Source organism: Papaver somniferum, chromosome 7 (assembly GCF_003573695.1).
Source record: "Papaver somniferum cultivar HN1 chromosome 7, ASM357369v1, whole genome shotgun sequence".
In the NCBI taxonomy this organism is placed as follows: domain Eukaryota; kingdom Viridiplantae; phylum Streptophyta; class Magnoliopsida; order Ranunculales; family Papaveraceae; genus Papaver; species Papaver somniferum.
In genome coordinates this window covers 114661733-114668240 of record NC_039364.1, presented here as the reverse complement: position 1 = coordinate 114668240, position 6508 = coordinate 114661733, and the positions used below count along the sequence as shown (strand labels likewise).

At 36.4% G+C, this 6508-nt stretch overlaps 1 pseudogene; it reads right to left on the bottom strand.

The window, feature by feature from the left end:
• Positions 1-1533: 1533 nt before the first annotated feature.
• LOC113298196 lies at positions 1534-6508 on the bottom strand (annotated as a pseudogene).

Sequence of the window (6508 nt, the reverse complement as noted above, 5' to 3'; positions counted from 1 at the left end):
ATACCTTTTTGTCGAGAAGTTCCACCGGTTCCTTGAGTAGTTCTTCTTCTTGTATGATGAATCGCCATGAAGTCCTTTAGCCCAACTACACTTTCTATCCTAGTCCGAGACTTAGCTATAATATACTAGAAATCAAGACTTATAGTTTTGATCACTAACATTGACAAACATGCTTGAGATAGCAACACATGCGAGTTCGACCGAGCAATGCTCTAACAATAATGCCAATCAGAAGGTGCTCTATAATGAGAATTAGATGAAAATTTGGAGGAACTAGATAGATCTGGTGTGGTACTGGTGTTTTGAGCAATATTAGCAGATGCAATTGGAACATCAAATGGAGATTCAACAATTTGATGTTTTGCACTTAAAAGTAAGCTGAGAAGATCATTAGAGGTAATAGACTCTAAGCTTTTAAGTTGTTGAGTATTAACAGATGTGAGGAAAGCGTCGATAATCCGTTCAAGATATGAAAAACTAGATCTTCATCAAGAACATAATGACTTACTTGAGAACGTTGGTGAGCGATAGACTTAGCATGGCTGAAATAAGTTTGCATGGATTCATTTCCTTTGCGAAGATGTTGCAAGTCATTCTTGAGTTGCATAAGTCGATATTTGACTGAAGAATTATAATTATCCTACAAGGTTTGCCAAGCATTCGAAGAAGTGGTACAACCGAGAACAAAAAAATGAGTTCCATCATATAAACATGAGATAAGCCATGAAAGAAGAAGTTGATCTTGATGAATCCACTATAAGTAATCTCCATCTACATATTTGTACAAATCAAAACTTCTTATACAAAGGAACAATCTGAGACTTTCATAACACAAAATTTGTAGAATTAAGCTTTGCTGGAGGAGAAATACTGAGTTTTAATGGAGTTGAAGAAGCAAATCTTGATGTACTCAACATTGAATGATGAATTTTAGTAAGATTGGTAAAGATCTTGAAATTTTTAAAGAAACAGATAAAGACTGAAAACAATTTCTGATTTTAGGTTTTGAAAATCAGAGGTGGCTCTGATACCATATCAAAAGCACTAAGTCGGTGGACAAGGCTTTGATCTTCTTTACTGAATATCATAGAAGGACAAGTTCATATTTATATATGAAAACGAGAAAGACTCGGTGAACAAGACTAACCCTTGAGCAAATATAGACAGCTACGAAAAATAGCAGCTAATAACTATCAGATAATAAGACTAACACTCTTCTTAAACTACTCAATACACTGGCTCAAAGAAAGACATAAAGAAACAACCAACTGCAACAATTTGAGACTTCATAGCCATAAGAAACGACGACAGCAACAATACGGGACTTGAGAGCCATAGAAACGACCAACTGCAATTTAGATTTCTAATCGCTGCAACCAAAGTAAAAAACACTGTACTGCATTTGGTCTTTCACAAACTATGGATGCCCAATTGTATGGAAAACTTTCATGGAATTGTTCCATACCATGCTTGCTTTCATAACTAGGTTTAAAAGAAGTTGGAATTTAAAAGAGCAACAGAAATCTCACATCATAGTGTCAATTTATTTTTCTTTAGATTAACTTTAACTAACAAGTACACAACAGTATACATGTCATACATACTAGATTAGGTATCTGAACTAAACATACATTAAGACCTGACATTGAGAATTCAATTGGCGTGATATATGTATGACACCTTCATCACAGTTTTTATTAGCACTCATCTAGTAAAAGATTATTGCTATTACCACGTTGTTCTAAATCTATAAATTTGGTTGAACCCATTTATAACCGTGTGTTTGCATATAACCAGCTTTTCCTAGAAGCTCATCTGCTTCTACTGGCCCTCGGCTACCTTGCTTGTACAGAATTGGTTTCAGTTTTCCATCATCAATGCGATGTAGCATCGGGGTGAATATCTCCCAAGCTTCTTGATGATTGACGTGATCAAATTTATCAGTTTGGCATTTCTTACGGCATGTAATGCAATCACACTCGAAATACACAGAGTTGTAGTATACCAACCTTCAATTCATCCCTACGTACAAAATGCTGCTGATCCCCTCTTATCCTACAACAACAAAAAAGTGTGTTAAATCAGTCGTAGTAGTATAGTTGCAAGTATTCCCGCCTGTCACGCAGGTGACCCGGGTTCGTTCCCCGGCAGCGGCATAACATAACCTTTCAAAAAAAAAGTGTGTCTCAGTATCTTCCTCCCCTTGTTCTTTTTTCTTTCTTTTTTTTTGTTGTTATTTCTTTACCCTCTTAAGTTGCAGTTTTGGTACGATTTATGCAATGCAGTTTTGGTACTATGCAATATACGTAGTAAACGAATCATACGTATCGAGAATCAAGCGCTCATAAGCCTCTGGAATCTGTACTCCTTGATACCGTTGTTGGTAAGATAAGTCTAATTCGCTTTGAGTTGTTGACATCTGTAGTCCTGGTTGTTTCACCTGTGAGAAAATATGATTTAGACTGACAGCCGATTAGAAGATTACAGACAGATCAAGAGAGATTAAACAACTTACTGTTAACTTCATGTACATGGCCTCTGAAGGTTGCAGGCGTATGACGAACTCATTTCTTCCTTGTTTTTTACCTGTCCCATGTACAAATCGGAAATTTCCTTGAGAAAAAGAGAGAATAGTAAAACATAAGAGTGCATTCATCCCGTGGATGCCAGAGGTTAAAATGCATGACGACCAATCCAATTCATACATTTAAAGATGTCCCCAGGAACCTCCTTAAACTGAACTCGGATTTCGGCTTTCCTTGAATTCAAAGCCTTTCCTGCCTTAAGTACAAAAGGTACACCTGCACATGGGTTTTCACAATTATGAGAAACGAAAGTGTATTGACTGGCACTTCCTATTTGCAGAAATGCAGACAATTTTATCACACCTTCCCATCTTTCATTGTGTATTCTCAAAACTACCGTTGCAAATGTTGGGGTATTTGAGTCATTTGGAACGGTTGGGTCATCTTTATAGCCTTCGTACTGCCCAAGGACAACTTCTTCATCTTTAATGGGTACAACTGACTGGAGAACCTGGAATTTTAAAAAAATAGTAATACACGTGATGGTTTGCCATACAGTAGAAGAAAACAAGAAAAACATACAGGTAATATTATTATTCAATATAACAGAATGAATCTAGACTAGTACCTTCACTTTCTCATCGCGTATGTGTTCTGGTGTAAGAGAAACGGGTTTCTCCATTGCGACCAAGCAGAGAACCTAAAGTAGTTCGTGACAAAATTATACCAAAACTCAAAAGTCTTAACTGAAACACAATGATATATCTTCTGTTGCAGGAGTTCGAACAATATCATTTGAGCATGATTATAACATTTGAGAAAAACAAAAATTGGTAATCCTACAAAAGTTAATTACTTTGAAGTAAGTTTGACTAGTTTGAAATGAAAGTACCTGTATCAGATGATTCTGAATGATATCCCGAATGATTCTGCAAATTTATATATTCTTTTTGAGAAATAATGTAAGCATGTAAGATTGAAAAATGATCTTGATGTCATATGCAAGATACAATCATCATATAACATAAATTTCCAATTTTGATACAGTTAGTAGCTTCATTCACACATACCCATACTCGTCAAAATATCCACCTCGTCCTTCAGTTCCAAAATCTTCTCTGAATACAATCTACATAAGTTAAGATAAATTTGAAACAAGCAGTAATTTGATCTTTGTAGGAAGCAGCTGAAAAATACTTCTGGTTCAAGTTGCTAAAAATGATTAGCCTGTGTACATTCGAGAGTTGAGCAAAGACCTTGACGCAGTACAGCAAAGTCACAACAATTGCCACCAAGACAGAGATAACAAGAGGCACATATAAGATATGTAGTAAGCTTATTTCAGACGAAATAAAGATCAACGCTACTCTATGTCAATAATCATACATGACTTAAAGCCTCTTATATACCCATCTCCCAGATATTGAGAAGCTCTTTAAGCTCATATAGTCGCTAATAGGCAAGAATCCAAAACCACTTAACCTATGCTGCACACTTGAGCTCTCTCCAAGGAGAGGTGAACCAATTACAATTTATAAGACATACTAACCATTAATATAGGTGCAATTAAGCAAGATTCTAGCTGAATCTCGTTAATACTAATTTATATGAACACCGATTACATCCAAATATTATCCAATAAATTTCCGGTACAGAGATTTTAGCAAGGGTTTCGGTGGAGAAACTCACCTGTATACTATCGATGTTATCACGGTTCCAGAGGGGGTAAAAGAAGCGATTTGCAAAGCGAAGCACTAACTGCCAATTCAAATAGGTCATATTGAAGGTTAGGTATGGATTGGAGGAGATATATATGTCTTGAGGGAAAATAAAGATGGCTTGAACTCCAGTGGAAAACATTACCAGATTCTGAACCAACTCTTTTCCTAGGTAGTGATCAATACGATAAATCTGTTCTTCACCAAATAATTCCCCAATCTGGCCACTAAGAGCCTCTGCAGACTTCAAATCCTTGCCAAACGGCTTTTCAACAACAATCCGTCCCAGCCGCCTAAATCAGCTGAAAAGAATTAACTAATGTATTGTGAAAAATATATCCCTGAAATTTAATAAATCCAAAGACATGATCTAGCAACAGGAAGGTTTGTTCAAACCACAATGTAACCTACACTTATTCATGCAGAAGAGTTTGATCATTCTGAAGACAGATGGATATACTGAAGGTGGAAGTGCAAGATAAAACAGTCGCCTGGATGATCCATCTTGAGTATTCTTAGAGACTTCATGCTCATAAATTGCCGTATCCAACAACCGAAAACCCTCTTCGCCATCATAGGCACCACTGATGTACTTGACCTACAAGACATGATTACTGAAATCATAAGATAAGACAAAGTCTCATTTCTCATTAGTGATAAAAAGTTGAATCAGCACCATACTTACCAGTTGCAGAAACTTAGCTGCATCCTCTGATTCCCTGGAACCAGAGGAAGAATTCTTGCTCTGAAGTAAGTGTCTGCATGTTCACAAAGAAATAAATCTCGTGTCCTTACCATGCACATCAATACTAATTAGTGAACTTGATACAGGAAACACATTTATCATAAGAATTTAAAAAGTTCGTTAGGGGTGCTAAAATAAGTAAAAAAACAGAAAGGGCTGTTAGAGAAATCAACGAGCTGAGTGTCTTCCTACTCCAAAGAGTCCAATACCTAAGCTAGCATGAGACACTTTCAAACATCTTTCAATACTATGCCAATTACTTGTCAAACAATAACTAACAGGGACAATAAACTAACCCGCGGATCCTGTCTCTTAACTCTTCATCTGAAATCTTGGTTCGGGCATATCCAAATATATGAACTTCATTTGATTGTAGAAATCCCTGCATACACCTTCAAATCATTAGTACATCAATGAACAAATCTTCTAATAACATGGGGAGAGTCTAACAGCTATAAAGATGTTTATCAGTAAAATAGGATAATGCATTGGTTACATCCCCTGTATCCCCCTACTCTAAACAAAGTGTAAAGCAACATCCGGAATTCACTATTCATTTAAGCCTTCAAAATTTATAGTTACTGAATACTTTTACCATTAAGCTTTTGCATACACCACAGAAACCACAACACTTGAAACGAACAGGAATATGTCACACTAATGTGCACACGTACTTTTGCAAATGCACCATAAAATAATCAATTGATGACAACAATTGAAAGTGCTGACGAGCGGTGCTAGCACCTGGTTCCCTGAAGGGAGATGCCCGGTGCAGCTCCCTCGTCAAGGGATGTGATTCTAAGCACGAGAGTAGTGAGACATTCCTATTCCACACAATTAGCATATAAGACAGGGTAGTGCTGCATCGTGCATCTCCCTTACAAAGCTGCTACATAAACAGTTTCATGGACACATTTCATCTAGAGATATATCACTATAAGCACTTTGTTATAATTCTCTTTTATAAAACTGTAAACACCTAAATTCGGGAATTACTGCAAGTAACAAATCCTATTTTCAAAATCAAAAGAAAGAAAGATAAGATATAATACAGAACCTGTTGGTAGAGATTGAACAGAGCAGGAAAAGTTTTCTTCTTAGCAAGATCACCAGAAGCACCAAGAACAATAATTGAGAGAGACCCAGTTTCGGAAACATTGGTATTATCAAGGGAGGGGTCATCTCCTTCTGATGACACAGAAGATCTTCTTCCTTCTGTAGATGACCTATTAGATTCCATTGCAAAACCAATAAGTTCTTTTCTGAAGCTAATTTCAACAAACTGAGATTTGTTTGGGTTTCCACCGGTTTCCGATTACAATCAGAATTTGATCCTCAATAAAATGGAAACTTAACAAGATTTCTTTTTAGGATCACAAAATGGAACTAGAGCGGAATTGGAATAAAAACAAACTTTAAGAAGATATTTTTTTGGTGCCATTTTCTGATATGTGGTGACATGACATAGGATATCATTGTTTAGAGCATCTCGAATGATGGTTGTGTGTGTTTACAGGTGT